The sequence below is a fragment of the Vicia villosa genome, linkage group LG2 (genome assembly GCF_029867415.1).
Source record: "Vicia villosa cultivar HV-30 ecotype Madison, WI linkage group LG2, Vvil1.0, whole genome shotgun sequence".
NCBI classification, from domain to species: Eukaryota; Viridiplantae; Streptophyta; class Magnoliopsida; order Fabales; family Fabaceae; genus Vicia; species Vicia villosa.
The window spans coordinates 45,698,365-45,717,633 of record NC_081181.1 but is presented as its reverse complement, the minus strand read 5'-3'; positions in this window follow the sequence as shown (position 1 = coordinate 45,717,633).

The window sequence follows — 19,269 nt, the reverse complement described above, 5'->3', positions numbered from 1 at the left end:
TTTTTTGTAAAATAAGAATTGAATATAAATAAAAACAGTTATCAATAGAATTATTAAAAAATCGAACTTTCGAATAAAAAATAAACAATTATAATTTTCCTATAAAAATTAATTTATAAAAAAAAATAAATAATAATAATTAAAGAAAAGAATAATAAGAAAATAAAATAAAATAGTTTTATATAATTAAAACTAAAAAAATTTAAAAAAACTTAGCTGGGATTTTGTGTGGCGCATGGCCGAGGGTGTATGATGGACTGGCGTCTTCATATGCGTTGGATTGGAAGAGAAAGGGATCTGAAGGCTGTGATGACATAGGAACATGGCATCTGCATGGGTGAGCCACACCGGATCCTAAGTGAAACAAGAAAGAAAACGCGCGCGCGCTTCTTTTGAATAGGCCAATGGATGGATGCCACGAGGTCATCCCTAACCTCCATCCGTCGTCTAAAACCCTACGCGTGCTTTTACCGACGGTTCACCACCGTAGCCATAGCCTGCAATTTTCGAATACAAGAAAACGCAACCAAAAAATTTTCGCGACTACACCATTGTAATCGTCCAAACCTCACGAGCATGATAGTACCTGTCACTAGTCCTAATTTTTCCTAGAACAAAAAAACCTCTTTGAAGGTCCTGAACCCTAACAATGGCACATGACTCATACAAGCGCAATAACTTAATTAAAACTCCAGAATCAATCACAACATCAATATGAGTGTAAATATGCAATCATAAACCAATGAGGATGCGTATAATTATGCAATCGAGTTTGGAAAAAAATGGACAAACCGTGAGAAATTGGAGAGATTTCTAGGGGTGCTGAGGTCGTGCGATGATCCAAACAGCTTCAACACGTTCCCAAGAGTGTGAATCGATCTTCAAATCACCTTGAGAATGGCTGCAAATTGGAATTCAATCTCTCACTTTTCTTGAATATTTTGAACTTGTATGGTGCTCTTTGACTGCAGAATTTTCGTGTCCTAATAGTCTGGCTTTGTTGTGTATTTATAAGTGAGTGATTTAGGTCAACAATAGCAGATCAAATCTCCTTTAATCAATCATTGGCATGTTGATTGAAAATTGATTCTAAAGTTTTTATTCTTGAGCCAAATCCAATATTTTCCAAACAATTAGCTCTTGCACGAATTTGATAGTGAATATTGAATATTTGTATGATTGATTATGATTGATATTGGAAGCAAAACAAATCTTCTCATTTTTTCTCAAAATATTTGACTTAAATCCATGATTTTAATGAATAAAAATTCAAATAAAATCAAATATTCATCATTTTTTTCGTGGCTTTCAAATTAGAGCTTCTAGATGACTTGTGTAGCAAGATTGGATCTTAAAGTCATGGGCCTCTTTGCAAAAAAAATCATTTGGAACCCTTTTATTTCACATTTCTCTTAAAATGATCCAACTTTGACAAGGCATATCTCCCTCAATTTTTAAGGTATGGAAGACTTTTAGGACTTTTTGGAAACCTCAAGATGTCCTCTACAATCCACTTTGGAAACTTTTTTCCATTTGAGGATTTTATCTTGATGATATGAGCTTTGACAAAAAACTGCTTTTGGTTGACTTTCAAAAAGGACCTATAATCTTTTGATCCATATATCTCAAATGAAGCATTTTTGGACTTGGCATGTGAGAGGCAAAATTGTAGAGAATTCAATTTCCTTCAAAATGAGCTTTGGATAGGAAATTTCTGATGTTTCATGTGAAAGTTATGGTTGGTCAAAGTTCAGTTGACTTTTAGTCCAAAAACCCTAATTTAGAAACTTTGAATTTTGTTGATTGCTGATCTTTCCTTGATGAATCATGATCAATCTTGATCAAATGATGAATGATACTTAAAAATAAGGATGTAGACAAAAAATCAGGAGTTTTGACTGTACTTTGACCACAGTTGGCTTTTAGGTCAAACTAGTCGACTGTTGACTTTCTGAGCAATTGACTGGACATTCCTTTGGAATTGAAGCTTGTACTTTTCCATAGAGATAGTTTGAAACATCATAAGCCATATGAGATCCATTGGAGACTTTGATTCATTGATTTTCTTCAGAGAAGTCAAAACCCTAGTTCATTGAGCCATTGTTTAGGAGGATGTATCTTTGAGTCTTGAACTTTGGTATGAGCTTGAATAGGGGAAATAAGATGGGAAAATTTTGGGGTATGACACTTCCCTGAGTATTTTCCATTTCAGATGAGACTTTCACTTTGAATAGAACTTCAGAACATTCAGAGCTTCTCTTTAGAGCTTCCATTGGATAGCTGTAGAGCTTTGAATTTCTCTTTGTGATCACTTGTATCAGAGCTCTTTATGTCTTCAGTCTTCTATGTATCTGATCCATCAAAACTTTGAGACTTCAGCATTAGAGCTTCTTGGTTTGATCACAGCATTTCTTGCTTCTGGACTTGAAGCTTCCGAGCACTCAGCTTGCTTCAAATCTTTAAGATCTTTAGAATTGCTTTTCCCCATGTATTTGCTTCTCATGTTGAGCTTGTCCAGAATATCTCATTCCTGCAAAAACTACCAGAGACAGAAAAACTTGCAATATATTTGTTAGGAATGTTGAGACTTAAGCCCAGCAACTGATATTATAAATCAATTCAATTATCACATTTCTCCCCCTTATTGTCATAACATTAAAAAGCATAAAAGATTCAGATGAAAAGACACACAGATTAAAGAAAGACAAAGATAATATTTCATTGATTAGAATCAGAAGATAATACAGAAGCAGATGCAATTCAAGCAGATGCAAAAACAAAGAAAACAAACTAAGACACAAGACAGACTACGACTGGCTAAACTTAGAAGCTAAGACGGCCAGAAGGTTCTTAATCTCAGAAGTGTCTGCAACTTGCTTCTTAGCAGCCAAACACTCTTTCTGAAGATCCAGAAAGTCAGCCTGAATCTCTCTTCCAAAAGCTCTCCAGAGCTTCCCAGCAGCTACATGATCCATCTTGGAGTCATGAGCAACCTTCAGAGCATCTAACCCTGTCCATACCTTATACTTTAATAATTCAAAACGAATATCAACAGAGGGTTCAGGAGGGTTGATTCTGAGACGGGTGATTGGAGAGTATGGGTTAAGAACAAAATAGGGTTCAGGTTCTCTAGAGAACAAAACACAGGTGGTAGAGGAGGATGGAGAGGATGATGAATCTGCTGTGGAGGTGGTTGAAGGATCAACTAATGGTGAGATTGCAGAATGCATGGAGCTTGTTGAGAAGATATTTTCAGAAGGAATTAGTGGAAATACAACATTTAGAGGTTGGGGGTCAAGAGTTGGTTCAGAATAAAGTGGACAGCTTCTTTTAGTGGTAGTGAAAGAGGATGGAAGATCAGAAGGAGGTGGTCTTTTCCGAGGGGGAAGGTCAGAGGTAGAATGTAAACTGGAGGTGTCTACATCGTCTATATATTCTATGAGCTTCTGAAGCTGTTCAGAAGTTCTAGGAACTCTGAGGGAATCTGTTGATACGTGTTCAGAACTATTAATAGGTAAAGAGTCATAGATAACAATACTTGAAGGTTTCTTCTGCTTCTTGGCTTTCTTAGCATCAGGACCTTCTTTTGTGACCTTTCTCTTCAGCTTCTTCTAGTTCTTCTTCTTATCCTTTTTCTTTAACTCATCCAAAGAGGGAAGAGTTCTTCCACGAATCCAAGCAGGATCAACATCAGATTGTTCTCTAACACAGGATTCCAGATAGCGTTTAACTGATTTTGATAGTTCTTCTTTGAACAATAGAAAGAAACCAGCAACTGGAGTTCTTCTGGTCAGAATATCTGGAAACACCTTTGGAGGGGTGGTCACCTTCTCAATCACTTCTCAAAGACTGAGCAGTCATAATACTCCCACGAACAGCAGTCAGATATTGAGAAGAGCCAACTGCTCTCAGAGTATCTATCAGACCACTTTCAGTCAGAATGTCTGATATCATTCTTCCCATAGGAATAGTATTCTTCTTAAGCTTGGGATACTTCAGACGTTCTGCTTCCCTTGATTCCTCAACATTAGTCTTCAGATGTTGAAACAGAATATGAGGTAGATTGACTCTCATACCATTTCCAATTCAGAACAAAGTGAATTTCTGATCTAATGTAGGTTGCAGAATTTGTTGATTTTTTGTGATAGAAAGATCCCAGAATGATCTTTGCCCAAATTCTGTATGAAGGCTTTAAATCAGTAGTGTGAGGAGAACCTATTCCAGAAGTAAACAACTCTGGGTCAACTTTATCCCAATCATTTCTACCAGGAAGAGCACCAGTGATTCCACCTATACCTTTAAGACTATAAAGTTTCCTAATCAGATTCTCAGAGACAACCACTTCATGACCTAGCACGAAGGAGATGATAGCACTTGGAGTAACAGTGGCATGAGTCCAGAATTCCTTAACCAAGATAGGGTAAACTGGTCCAATTAAACGTTCAAAGAAGTTTGCCCATCCTTGTACCAACATTCCAGTTTTGATTTTGAAATCATGGGCTAGAAGATTTTCAAAATCCACCATAGTTTCGCAGAGAACTTCCAATTCGTCGTAAGGAATCAAACATGTCTTCAATGGAGTAGTTACAGATTTCTTTTGTTGTTCTTGTTTTGAAGATGAAACCTTGCGTTGAACATTTGATGAAGAAGCCATTGAATCACAACTGAGATTACTAGGTTACGAACTTTAGGGTTTATGAAAAGAGAGAAAACGAGGCAAAAAATGCAAACACAATGAACAGTGAAGATGAATGGAAAGAGATGAAATGATAGAGAGATGCGTTTATATAGGCACGAATTTAAAATAATATGCAATGAAATTCTGAATGAAAGAGATTACAGAATTTGAATCAAATGCATCTAATGTTGAGTGACGTTAGGAGAAAACGTGAGATTTGAAATGATTTGTACAGTTACATAGGGCGGCGTATCATCACTGCACGCATGCTTGTCCCTTCAGAATGAACACCTGTTCATCATCTAGAATAGCTGGTGACAGTTGTTTTGCTTAAACAGAAATTCTGAATCAACTTAGACATATGAAACGTTAGCAATAACACAATCAGAATATCTAAATGAACAACATATCCAGAACATCTGATACAAAAAAATAAGCATTTCAAATCTAATCCATATATAAGATCTTCTCATCCTTTCATCATGGGCATAAATCCATACTGATATTCTTCAGAATGAACTTAAACCTATCTTCAGCAAGGGGTTTTGTGAAGATATCAGCCCACTGATGTTGTGTATCCACAAAGTTTAAAGAAAGAACACCCTTCTGAACATAGTCCCTAATGAAGTGATGTTTAATCTCAATATGTTTAGCTTTGGAATGTAAGATAGGATTCTTAGATAAACAAATAGCAGAAGTATTATCACAGAAGATAGGAATGTTACTCTCATATATCTGATAATCTTCTAGCTGACTTTTCATCCAGAGCATCTGTGTACTACATCCAACAGTAGCAACATATTCTGCTTCTGTAGTAGAGAGGGCAATTGTGGCTTGTTTCTTGCTGTACCAAGAGATCAGATGACTTCCCAGAAACTGACAGCTTCCAAAAGTACTTTTCCTTTCAACTCTATCTCCAGCGTAATCAGCATCACAAAATCCTACTAAGTTGTATTCTTCAGATCTTCTGTAGACTAAACCAACATTAGTAGTACCTTTCAGATACCTCAGAATTCTCTTAACAGCAGTTAAGTGAGATTCTCTAGGATCTGATTGGAATCTAGCACACAGGCATACACTGAATAAAATATCAGGTCTAGAAGCAGTAAGATATAGAAGAGATCCAATCATACCTCTGTAGAGCTTCTGATCTACCTTCTTACATACCTCATCCTTACCTAATACACACGTTGGATGCATAGGAGTCTTTGCTTCTTTGCTTTTTGAAAGATTAAACTTCTTCAGAAGTTCTTTCACATACTTGGTCTGATGAACATAAGTTCCTTCAGAAGTTTGATTGATCTGGATCCCAAGGAAATACTTGAGTTCTCCCATCATGCTCATTTCAAACTCTGCCTGCATAGACTTAGCAAACTCCTTTCCAAGTGTAGCATTAGATGTTCCAAATATAATATCATCAACATATATTTGACAAATTAAAATATCCTTTTTAAAGGTTTTACAAAAGAGAGTTGTATCCACTTGTCCTCTAGTGAAACCATTATCCAGAAGGAAAGAACTTAATCTTTCATACCAAGCTCTAGGAGCTTGCTTCAGGCCATATAATGATTTCTTAAGTTTGAAAACATGTTATGGAGACTTAGAGTCTTCAAAATCAGGAGGTTGGTGGACATATACTTCTTCATTTATATAACCATTTAAGAAGGCACTCTTAACATCCATCTGATATAGAGTGATGTTATTCTGAGCGGCAAATGAAATTAATAAGCGAATAGATTCTAACCTGGCCACTGGTGCAAAGATTTCTGTATAGTCAATGCCTTCTTGATGACTATAGCCATGAGCAACCAGCCTGGCTTTGTTTCTTACAACTTCTCCTTTTTCACTTAGCTTGTTTCTGAAGACCCACTTAGTTCCAATGATATTAAATCCTTTTGGTCTTGGAACCAGATCCCAAACATCATTCCTTGTAAACTGATTTAGTTCTTCTTGCATGGCAATTATCCAGTCAGCAACTTCCAGAGCTTGATCAACAAAAGTTGGCTCAATCAGAGATACTAGACCAAATTGACATTTTGTTCTGATAGGATCATCTTTGTTTCCAATGATAACATCTTCTGGATGAGTAGAGTTGAGTCCAGAAGATTTTCTGGGTGTAGGCTCTTCAGATATTCTGAGATTCTCTAAAGAGGCAGCAACTTGATCTTCTGAAACTTTGCTTCTGGGTTCTTCTTGATCTGAGTTAGAGATTTCAATATCTGCAAAATTCTCAAACTGCTTTGGCTTTTTAAGACCAAGCTTATCATCAAATCTGATATTGATTGATTCTTTAACTACAAGAGTTTCAGTATTGTATACTCTATAGCCTTTTGAGCGTTCAGAATATCCAAGTAGAAAACACTTCTGAGCTTTAGAATCAAACTTATGCAGATGATTTTAGTATTCATAATATAGCATACACATCTAAATGGATGGAAATAGGAAATGTTGGGCTTTCTGTTCTTCCACAATTCATAAGGAGTCTTACTTAGAATAGGTCTTATGGAGATTCTATTTTGAATATAACATGCAGTGTTAATTGCTTCTTCCCAGAAATGCTTAGCCATATTGGTTTCATTGATCATGGTTCTGGCCATTTCTTGTAGAGTCATATTCTTTCGTTCTACAACTCCATTTTGCTGTGGAGTTCTAGGACAAGAGAAATCATGGGCAATACCATTTTCTTTGAAATAAATTTCAAAGAATCTGTTCTCAAATTCTCCACCATGATCACTTCTGACCTTTATGATTTTGCATTCCTTCTCAGATTGAATCTGAGTGCAGAAGTCAAAGAACACAGTATGTGGCTCATGCTTGTGTTTCAAGAACTTTACCCATGTCCATTTGCTATAGTCGTCTACGATGACTAATCCATATTTCTTCCCTCTGATTGATGTTGTTTTGACTGGGCCAAAAAGATCAATGTGCAGAAGTTCTAGCGGCCTAGAGGAAGAGACAACATTTTTAGACTTGAATGCAGGTTTTGAAAACTTCCCTTTCTGACATGCTTCGCAAAGAGCATCTGATTTATATTTCAAATTAGGGAGTCCTCTGACCAGATTAAGTTTGTTAATCTGAGAAATCTTTCTCAAACTAGCATGACCTAATCTTTTGTGCCAGACCTACTGCTCTTCACTAACAGACATAAGGCAAGTAACCTTTTGATTCTTAAGATCATAAAGATCAATCTTATAAATGTTGTTCTTTCTCTTGCCTGTAAATAGGATAGAGCCATCCTTCTGACTGATAGCTTTATAAGACTTTTGATTGAAGATAATGTCATAACCATTGTCACTTAATTGACTTATGGACAATAAGTTATGAGCTAATCCATCTACTAAGAGAACCTTATTTATAGAGGGAGAGTTACCAATGCATATGGTTCCAGAGCCAATGATCTTGCCTTTCTGGTTCCCTCCAAACTTAACTTCTCCAACAGATTTAAGCTCCAGGTCTTGGAACATAGACCTTCTTCCCGTCATGTGTCGTGAGCACCCAGAGTCCAGGTACCATGACATGTTTCCCTTTGTCTTTTGAGCCTTGAAGGAGATCTGCAACAAGGATAATCTTTTCCTTAGGTACCCACATTCTTTTGGGTCCTTTTGGGTTAGTCCTTCTCAAGTTCTGATTGAACTGAGGTTTAGCACAGGATTTATCATAAGATTTTCTTGTGTGCGCATCATATTTCTTGGTGTGTGTTATGTGGAAACTCTTAGAGTTAGATGTGTGCTTTATATCATGAGAATGGCCAAACTTGAACTGATCATACAAAGGTTTGTATGTAATAACCATATCATCAACAGGTTCAAGTTTATATGGGGTTTCACCCTCATAGCCTATGCTTATTCTCTTGTTTCCACTTACACCATATATCATAGAGGCTAGTTGACTTCTGCCTGTACCTCTAGATAGAAACTTTCTGAAACTCAAGTCATATTCCTTAAGAATATTGTTCACACTTGGAATAGACTTTTCTGAACTTGAAGATGATTCAACATCTTTAGATTGTTTTAAAACTTTTTCTTTCAGTTCAGAATTTTCTAATTCAAGTTTCTTAGTTTCAGATGCAAAGAGCTTTTTCAGCTTTTTGTATTTGATACTAAGTTTAGCCTTGATTTCCAGAAGTTCAGTTAAGCTGGAAACTAACTCATCTCTAGAAAGTTTAGAAAACACCTCTTCAGAATCTGAGTCTGATGTAGATTCTGATTCATCATCAACAGTGGCCATCAGTGCTATGTTTGCCTGCTCATCTTCAGAGTCTGACTCTTGATCAGAAGAATCTGAGTCATCCCAAGTAGCCATTAAGCCTTTCTTCTTTTCAAATCTTTTCTTGGGCTTTTCCCTCTGAAGCTTTGGACACTCATTCTTGTAATGTCTAGGTTCCTTGCACTCATAGCACGTCACCTTCTTCTTGTCAGATCTTTTGTGTCTAGAAGATTCTCCTTTTTCAGGCCTTTTGAAGTTCTTGAAGTTCTTGAACTTTCTCTGCTTGCTTTTCCAGAGTTGATTTACTCTTCTAGATATTAGATACAGTTCATTTTCTTCTTCTTCTTCTGATTCTGACTCTTCAGAATCTTCTTCTTCAGCCTGAAAAGCGTTAGTGCATTTTTTATTACTAGATTTTAATGCAATGGACTTACCTTTCTTCTGAGGTTCGTTTGCATCCAGCTCTATTTCATGACTCCTCAGGGCACTGATCAGCTCCTCAAGAGACACTTCATTCAGATTCTTAGCAATCTTGAATGCAGTCACCATGGGTCCCCATCTTCTGGGTAAGCTTCTGATGATCTTCTTTACATGATCAGCTTTGGTGTAGCCTTTATCTAGCACTCTCAATCCAGCAGTCAGAGTCTGGAATCTTGAAAACATTGCTTCAATGTTCTCATCTTCCTCCATCTTGAATGCTTCATACTTCTGGATTAGAGCCAAGGCCTTTGTCTCCTTTACTTGAGCATTACCCTCATGAGTCATCTTTAAGGATTCAAAGATATCATGAGTTGTTTCTCTGTTTGTTATCTTTTCATACTCAGCATGAGAGATAGCATTTAGCAATATGGTTCTAGACTTGTGATGATTCTTGAAGTCTTTCTTTTGAGCATCACTCATGGCTTGTCTAGAAATATTGACACCTTGAGCATTAACAGGATGTGTGTAACCATCCAGCACTAGATCTCATAAGTCACCATCTTGACAAAGAAAGTAACTTTCGAGTCTATCTTTCCAATACTCAAAGTTTTCAGCATCAAAAACTGGTGGTCTATTATAGCCATTAAAACTATTGCTTCCATTACCATTGTTGTTTTGTTCAGGAGTAGGAGTAGATGAAGTTGTTTCAACCATTTTGACTTTGTGTTTTTCTCCCTGAATCTTTTGTCTAACACGGTTAAGTGCTTGCACCTAGAACCGACGCTCTGATGCCAATTGAAGGATAAAAAATCACTTAGAAAGGGGGGGGGGGTTGAATAAGTGTATCTCAAAAACTTAGAAGATAAAAACAATAAACACAATGATTTTTATCCTGGTTCGTTGTTAACCAATCTACTCCAGTCCATCCCCTTAGAGTGATTTACCTCAACTGAGGATTTAATCCACTAATCCAACTGATTACAATGGTTTTCCACTTAGATACCCTCTAAGTCTTTTAGAGTCTACATATCACAACTTGATCACTTTAGGAATTCTTTTACAATCAATGTAAAATAAAGTTTACAAGAGTTTGAATGCTTCTAATAAAGCTGTAATCACAACTGTGATATTTCTCTTAAGTTCTAAGCTTAACACTCACTAAATATTACAAGAGTTTGTGAGGTTGAAGATGAAGTTCGTAAGCTTTGAATTTGACAGCGTTTCTATATATTTGCGCAAGTGTTGTATTCAGCTTCTGATGAGAACTTCTATTTATAGGCGTTGAGAGGAAATGACCATTGGGGGCATTTAATGCTTTGCGTGAATAGTACAATGCTGCATTTAATGTTTCACACTTTTGTCAACTACCTCGAGCCTTGCTTTTGCTGCTTTTACTGACTTTGCCTTTTGTAGCTTCTAACGTTCCTTTTGTCAGTCAGAGATTAGACGTTACAACCTTTCATCTTGTACTTTCTTCTGGACTCAGATTTTGTAGATAACAACATTTGAATATCAGAGCCATCAGCTTTGGTGCAGAGCATCTTCTGTCTTCTGACTTTGAAGAGCTTTGAGCGTGATACCATTCAGAACTTCAGAGCTTGTTCTTCTGGCTTCCAATCTTCTGATGCTTTCCATTTCATGTTCTGATTCTGCATGACCATCTTCTGATGTCTTGCCAGAGCATGTTCTGATGAAGCCATCCAGAACTTTCTGAGTCAGTTGCTTCTGAGCGCTGATTTGTGCATACTCTATATATTTCCTGAAATGGAAAATGCAAAGAATTTGAGTACCGCATTGTCTTATACAAAATTCATACATAATGTTATCATCAAAACAAAGAATATTGATCAGAACAATTCTTGTTCTAACAATGATTGATATCGTTTTATTATTCTGCTCTAATGTACATATGAAACATGATATTAAACGTGTGTTATGAACACGACCAGAGGCTTTATGCCGTTTTTTGTTTTGTTGTATTTTGAAATACATGTGACACTCTCTTGATATGCATGTTTGACTCTAATTTATGCACTATATTTGCCGTGGGGTTTAAAGGGTGTTACAGATCCAACGGTTAACGAATCCAAAATCACTAATTTAGAGAAATTGGTTGCAGAAAAACTGGAATAAGGTTCTCTCTCTCTCTCTCTCTTGTAGCTGATTTTGTGCCCATTTTTCTCTCCACTTAAATAAGTTAGACAAATGGGTTAATTAATTTGAGCCTTTCTCCGCATAGGAAGAGAGTCCAGACCCAATAATTGCTCCATTCCCCCAAGTAGGCTGGCAAGTACACTTGTCCGTAAGGAGAAGTCAACTAATGTTGAATGCCACAAGACTTTGTGTAACGCCCGGAAAAATAAGTATATGCTTAATTTGGACGTTTATTGGAATTTTACCGTTTTTGGAGTCGTTTCAGTCGGTATTAGTTCGGGATGGCGGACTAATATTTAATTGAAGGTTTTCATATTTTTGGTACTAGAAATATTATTAAGGTGATATTCGGCGTTTTGGGGTTTTTCTGAGCAATTGAGTTTAGACCGTAAAATAGATATTTTCTTTATAAGAAAAGAGATAAGAGAGATAGAAAGAAAAAGAAAAACAAAAGAAAGAAGAAAAGGAAAAGGAAGAGAGAAAGAGAAGAAGAAGAGGAAAAGAGATTTTGTGGAGATCAAAACAAACCTTGATCCAAGAACAAATCCAAGGTAAGGGGGTGAATCTAATTTATCTTGAATGTATGATTCTCATAGTTTTGTTGTGTTTTTGTTCTTGTTCTTGTTCATTTCTATGCTTGACTAACAATGGTGGATTGTGAGTTTTGAAGTTATAAACATGATTTTGTGGTGTGTATGTGTAGTATGATGATAGATATCTTCATTGATCATGTTTGTTTTCCATTTCCATGGCTTGTTTGAGTTTGAAGATAATGTTAGGGTTTGAGAAAGATTGATGAATCAACCATGAAAAGTTTGATGTTGGGTTGTTTCTATGGTATGTATGTGTTGTATTGATGTTATAATGATGTTTTGAAGTGGTTTTGGTGGGTATAAGGGGCTTGAGACAGTTCTGTTCGTGCTGGGATTTTTCTGGTTTTTCTCAGGTCCGCTAAGCGGCCTCAGGTTCGCTGAGCGGAGTTTTCATTGGTCCGTTTCTGGAATTTCCGCTTAGCGGCCTAAGCGGCCCGCTGAGCGGCCAACAGCATATTTTATTTTTCCAAAACTTTGAAACTTCGTAACTCTTGGACCGTAACTCCGATTTGGTCGCCGTTCGTAGCGTTGGAAAGCTAACGCAATGAACTATGCAATGATCTAGTAAAATGATTCATAGGATGTAGTATCCTATTATTTTTATTAGGATTTAGTGATAGAACTATGTAGGGTTAACTTATGAATTATGTTTGTGTTTACCAAACTTTGAAAAATCGTATCTTTTAACTCGGGTGTTCGTTTTATGTGTCGTTTGAAACGTTAGGAATCTATTTCCATGCTCTATATGATGATGTAGGATGTAGTAGTGGTTGGTTGATTTTCATAAATGGTTTTGTGAACTAGTGCATGATAAATCATGATGATGTGTTGTGTGAATGTTAACGTATTGGTACGAGGTATGTGATTAGTTGTCGATAACATGAAACCATGTTCATATGTGTTATGTATTAATGAATGTTTATTCTTGATATGTGACGATGTTTAGTTGTTTATTGTTAACATGATGTGTGGCCTTATGGCAAGTAATTGTTGTTATGAGAATGATGTATTATCATTGTTGAATTGTTGTTATTACAACTTGTTGATGATGTATTGATGAAGTTGTGGGCCGATGGCCAATATTAATTTGATGTGATGTGATTGATAACGATGTTATTAATTGGTGATGTATCCTTTTGGATAGAATATAAACGATGTAATGTGGGTGTATGATCGTGTTATATTGTTGATGATGTTGTTGTCATGTAATAGAGTCATATATTTGCGCATCATAACATTTTAATACGTTAATGGCGGAATGCTGTTAACAGATGGCCTGCGGGCATTGGTTACCAGCAGGAGCTTAATGCTCGGTAACGGTATATTAGCCTGAGTGGCAAGAGATCATCAGTGGGAGCTACATGCTCGATGACGACAGCTTGCGGGCTTCCTGAGTGGAATAAAGTCCCAGCATAATGCTCGGCCAGGTGTATTTGTCATAATGACAAGGAGGAGTTTACTCCGGATTTGGTACCACATGCATATGCATAGTCGAGTCTCATTCATCATTGTCTGTCTTTATAATTTATGTTATCATTCATGTGTCGCATTACTTATATATCGATTGTGGTTAAATGAGTGAATTACCTTGTTGTATGATTCTTGATGATACTTTTTGGCATTACTATATTTATCATGCTTTTCATTATGAATTATATTCTCACCCTTCTACTGATTTGATGCTTGAGTGGCATCCTGCAGATTAGCCGCTTTGGGAGTCTTTTGGAAGAGGTAGTTCTCCAGTTGGTCTTGTCGGTCGCTCTGATACGTAACACCGGGTAGTCGGGAGTCTGTTGTTATTTATTTGTATATGACTCTTTTGAATATGTATATGTGATAACATGCCATCGTGTATTGTAAACACTTTATTTTGGAAAACTCCTCTTTGAGAGTGAGAGCTATACGTATATATATATATATATATATATATATATATATATATATATATATATATATATATATATGTTCATATCTTCCGTGTGTTATGTATCGTTTTATTGGCAGGTGTGTATGCTTTTGGCATCGCTGATGTCCGTTTGTTTTCTAGGTGTTTGTTTGGTTACTTAGTGTAACATCCTAATTGCGTTGTATGAAATTTTAATACTCTGATATTTTCTTGCCTAAATGCTTGGGTAGAATTGGGGTGTTACATTAGTGGTATCAGAGCAGGTCGGTCTCTCCGGCCAGTGTTGTCTAATGTTGTTTAATTCCTCAGTATGTGATAAGTGTGTGGAGCACTGTCAGCACTTGTTGTGCCTCTAGTCAGTTGTATGCAGGAATGGTTTGAAGCTAAGTGGGGGAGAAGATATGCTTCTCGGATATGTTTAAGTTGCAAGATGTTAGTATGCTACCGAGGGCAGCAGTACTAGTGTTGTTGGAATTTGTTGTTTTTTGAAGTGAAGGTGACTTGGACTTAAAACTTTGGTTGTTAATCAAGTTGGAGTGTCACGGAGTAGATTTTGGTTATTTCTAAGGAATGGAATTTAGAGAGTTGTGATGCTCTAACGCTACTGATGGACTGTGAAGTTGTTGTTTGAGTAGCCTTGTGTGAGGTGTCGTTGTTGGATCAATGATTAAGGAAAGTATTATGGTAGGCCTTGTTGTAGGATTTTTGGTAAGTACTTGAGACGGTGGTAGGAGTTATTGACGTTGTTGGAAATGTTTTGGAACTCGAGTAAGAATTAGGAGTATGAAGAGTTGAGTAGGATCTCAGGAATTTTGTTTTGAGATATTGTTAGAAGTGTTTTAGTACGTAGCTACAAGACGTCGGATTGGCTGGTTCAGATGATCTTGAGAGATTTGTGAATTATGGAATCATAGTGCTTCTGTGCTATGAGCAAAAGTTGGAAAAGAATATTATTAATGTTGGTACTGATAGTTTATACTCTATTATGATTTTCGGCTACCTATTGACAAATTGAGGACTTGATCACCCTTAATCTCTTGTTGATAGTAGACGGGATCGTACTGGACGTGATAGCCTTATCTGGCTAGTTTGATAATATTGGAAGTGAATGAGTCGGTGCAAGGTGGTACGATGTTGATTATGTTGTCGACAACTTTGGATGTTCTTGAGGAAGAGCAATTGTGGGAATTGCGGATAGTTGCGCATTTGTATAAGTGTTTCTTGAAGGTTTAAGTGATTCATCGTCGAAAAGAGGAATTATGTCTTGGAGTTCTGTTTTGATGGATTTAGTTCCTAGAACTATTGTTGTGTCGAGGGTTTCGTATCGGATGCCAACTTTTGAGTTGAAAGAGTTGAGGAGTCAACTTAAGGATTTTCTTGAGAAGAGGTTTGTTCGTTCGAGTGTGTCGCCGTAGGGTGCACGTGTTTTGTTGGTTAGGAAGGAAGGTTCTATGAGGCTTTGTGTTGATTTTAGACAATTGAGAAAAGTGAAAATTAAGGAAAAGTATCCACTTTCGAGGTTTGATATTTTGACGGATCAAGTTGGTTTGAGCTTGTTTGTTTTGCAAGTTTGATTTGAAGTATGGGTATCATCAGTGTGAAGATGATCATGCTAAGTATTTGAGAATTGTTTTGTCCGTGTTGGGAAGAAGAAGTTGTTTGCTAGGTTTCCTTATGTGAGTTTTTGGTTGAGTGGAGTGAATGTTCAAGGGTTTAAGAGGAGGTTGACTATCACTCCTATTTTGATTTTTCCGGATTTGTTAGAACTGTTTGTGGTGTTTTGGGATGTTTCTTTGTTGGGTTTTCAAGAAGTTCTAATGCAGAAAGGGGTAAGTGGTGGTTTATGCTTTTATGCAAGTTAAGATTTTTGAAAGGATTTATCTGTCACAAGATTTAGAGTTGGAAGTTGTTATTTCTGTTTGGGAAATTTGAAGGCACTAATTATTCAGATCGAGATTTGTGTGTGTAAGTGACTACAAGAGTTTGAAGTATTCGTTTGATCAGAACGAGTTGAATATGAGAAACCATTGCATACGTCTATGTCGATGATTCGAGTATTGTGATATTTGAAACAGTTGTGAGATTTGAGTTGGGTCTGTAAAGCGACTTCTTCAAGTGTTGAGCTTTATATGTGAAAGCTTACTTATGGTATTCTTGATGAGATTAGAAAAGGTCAGAAATCGGATTTGAATGGGTTGATAAGATGACATTTATTAGTCAAAGATAAAGATGGTGATCTCCGGATTGATAAGAGCAATGTCATGGGATGTCATGATCAAGTTTGTATTCCTAATGTTCGGATTTGAAAAGAGGACTTTGGATGAGGTACGTCGTAGTGATTTGAGTATTCATCCTGATGCTACTAAGATGTATCAAGATTTGAGAAGGTCATTTTTAGTGGCAGGGTAATGAAGAAGGATATGAAGGGATTTGTTTATTTGTGTTTGACTTGTCAGGAGTCGTCTGGTTTCATGTAACTGTTATCCACTCCTGAGTAGAAGTGGAATAGCATTTCTATGGATTTTGTTTCTGGTTTACCGAGGACCTCGAGTAATTGTGAGGCGATTTGGGTCATTGTGGATATATTGACGAAATCTGCTCACTTTATTTCGATAAGAATGGATTAACCGATGGAAGTACTGGCGAGTGTATGTTAATAAAATTGTTTGTTGGTTTGTTTGTTTGCATGGTGTTTCGAAAGGTATTGTTCAGATTGAGATCCGAGGTTTATTTCTGAAATTTTGAGAAGGTTCGCAAAGTACTTTGGGTACGAAGTTGCGTTTGAGTTTGGCGTATCAACCTCAAACGGATGGTCAGACTGAGAGGACGATTTGGTCACTTAAGGATCTATGAGGGCTTGTGTTGTGAAACAAGGATGTGTTTGGATTAGCTTTTTGCCTTTGATTGGATAATACAAAGACTTTTGTCTGGTGTGCGAGCTGACACAGCAGATTAAGGGGTTGAGTATGTTAAGAGAGAACATGAGTTTCTGGTGAATGCTAGAAAGAGCTGGAAGATGGTTATGAAATTGGTAAATCTGTTTGTTGTGGGGAATCAGAGTGCGCATCGGGAGCGTGAAACGACGCGGCTCGTATGTGTTGTATGAATTGTTAGAGTTCAAATTTTGGACAGTGGATGTGGTAGGAATTATAAGACCACCAGATGTTTTGGTTACATGTTTGACTGTTATGTCTTGGCATGGTTGTTTGGATGTTGTGCGACCGGGTTGTTGTTTGTGTCTTGGTTATTTCTTGTGTTTTGGTGTTAGTCGATGAGTGCATTGTATGGGCATTGCATCTCGTTGTCGTTGTTGTGTTTTGGTTGTTTTGCTTTTAGCTAGAGTGATTCGTTGTTGGTGCAGATTGTGTCGTTGCTTCTGTGGCTTGATAGTTGGTTAGTCGGATGCGAGAGCGTATCCAGGTTTGTTTGCGTTGGGATATTTCCGAGGACGGAAATGTTCTAAGTGGGGGAGAGTTGTAACGCCCGGAAAAATAAGTATATGCTTAATTTGGACATTTATTGGAATTTTACCGTTTTTGGAGTCGTTTCAGTCGGTATTAGTTCGGGATGGCGAACTAATATTTAATTGAAGGTTTTCATATTTTTGGTACTAGAAATATTATTAAGGTAATATTCGGCGTTTTGGGGTTTTTCTGAGCAATTGAGTTTAGACCGTAAAATAGATATTTTCTTTATAAGAAAAGAGATAAGAGAGATAGAAAGGAAAAGAAAAACAAAAGAAAGAAGAAAAGGAAAAGGAAGAGAGAAAGAGAAGAAGAAGAGGAAAAGAGATTTTGTGGAGATCAAAACAAACCTTGATCCAATAACAAATCCAAGGTAAGGGGTGAATCTAATTTATCTTGAATGTATGATTCTTATAGTTTTGTTGTGTTTTTGTTCTTGTTCTTGTTCATTTCTATGCTTGACCAACAATGGTGGATTGTGAGTTTTGAAGTTATAAACATGATTTTGTGGTGTGTATGTGTAATATGATGATAAATATCTTCATTTATCATGTTTGTTTTCCATTTCCATGGCTTGTTTGAGTTTGGAGATAATGTTAGGGTTTGAGAAAGATTGATGAATCAACCATGAAAAGTTTGATGTTGGGTTGTTTCTATGGTATGTATGTGTTGTATTGATGTTATAATGATGTTTTGAAGTGGTTTTGGTGGGTATAAGGGGCTTGAGACAGTTCTGTTCGTGCTGGGCTTTTTCTGGTTTTTCTCATGTCCTCTAAGCGGCCTCAGGTTCGCTGAGCGGAGTTTTCGTTGGTCCGTTTCTGGAATTTCCGCTTAGCGGCCTAAGCGGCCCGCTGAGCGGCCAACAACATATTTTATTTTTCCAAAACTTTGAAACTTCGTAACTCTTGGACCGTAACTCCGATTTTGTCGCCGTTCGAAGCGTTGGAAAGCTAACGCAATGAACTATACAATGATCTAGTAAAATGATTCATAGGATGTAGTATCCTATTATTTTTATTAGGATTTAGTGATAGAACTATGTAGGGTTAACTTATGAAGTATGTTTATGTTTACCAAACTTTGAAAAATTGTATCTTTTAACTCGGGTGTTCGTTTTATGTGTCGTTTGAAACGTTGGGAATCTATTTCCATGCTCTATATGATGATGTAGGATGTAGTAGTGGTTGGTTGATTTTCATAAATGGTTTTGTAAACTAGTGCATGATAAATCATGATGATGTGTTGTGTGAATGTTAACGTATTGGTACGAGGTATGTGATTAGTTGTCGATAACATGAAACCATGTTCATATGTGTTATGTATTAATGAATGTTCATTCTTGATATGTGACGATGTTTGGTTGTTTGTTGTTAACATGATGTGTGGCCTTATGGCAAGTAATTGTTGTTATGAGAATGATGTATTATCATTGTTGAATTGTTGTTATTACAACTTGTTGATGATGTATTGATGAAGTTGTGGGCCGATGGCCAATGTTAATTTGATGTGATATAATTGATAACGATGTTATTAATTGGTGATGTATCCTTTTGGATAGAATATAAACAATGTAACGTGAGTGTATGATCGTGTTATATTGTTGATGATGTTGTTGTCATGTAATAGAGTCATATATTTGCGCATCATAACATTTCAATAAGTTAATGGCGGAATGCTGTTAACAGATGACCTGCGGGCATTGGTTACCAGTAGGAGCTTAATGCTCGGTAACGGTATATTAGCCTGAGTGGCAAGAGGTCATCAGTGGGAGCTACATGCTCGATGACGACAGCCTGCGGGCTTCATGAGTGGAATAAAGTCCCAACATAATGCTCAGCCAGGTGTATT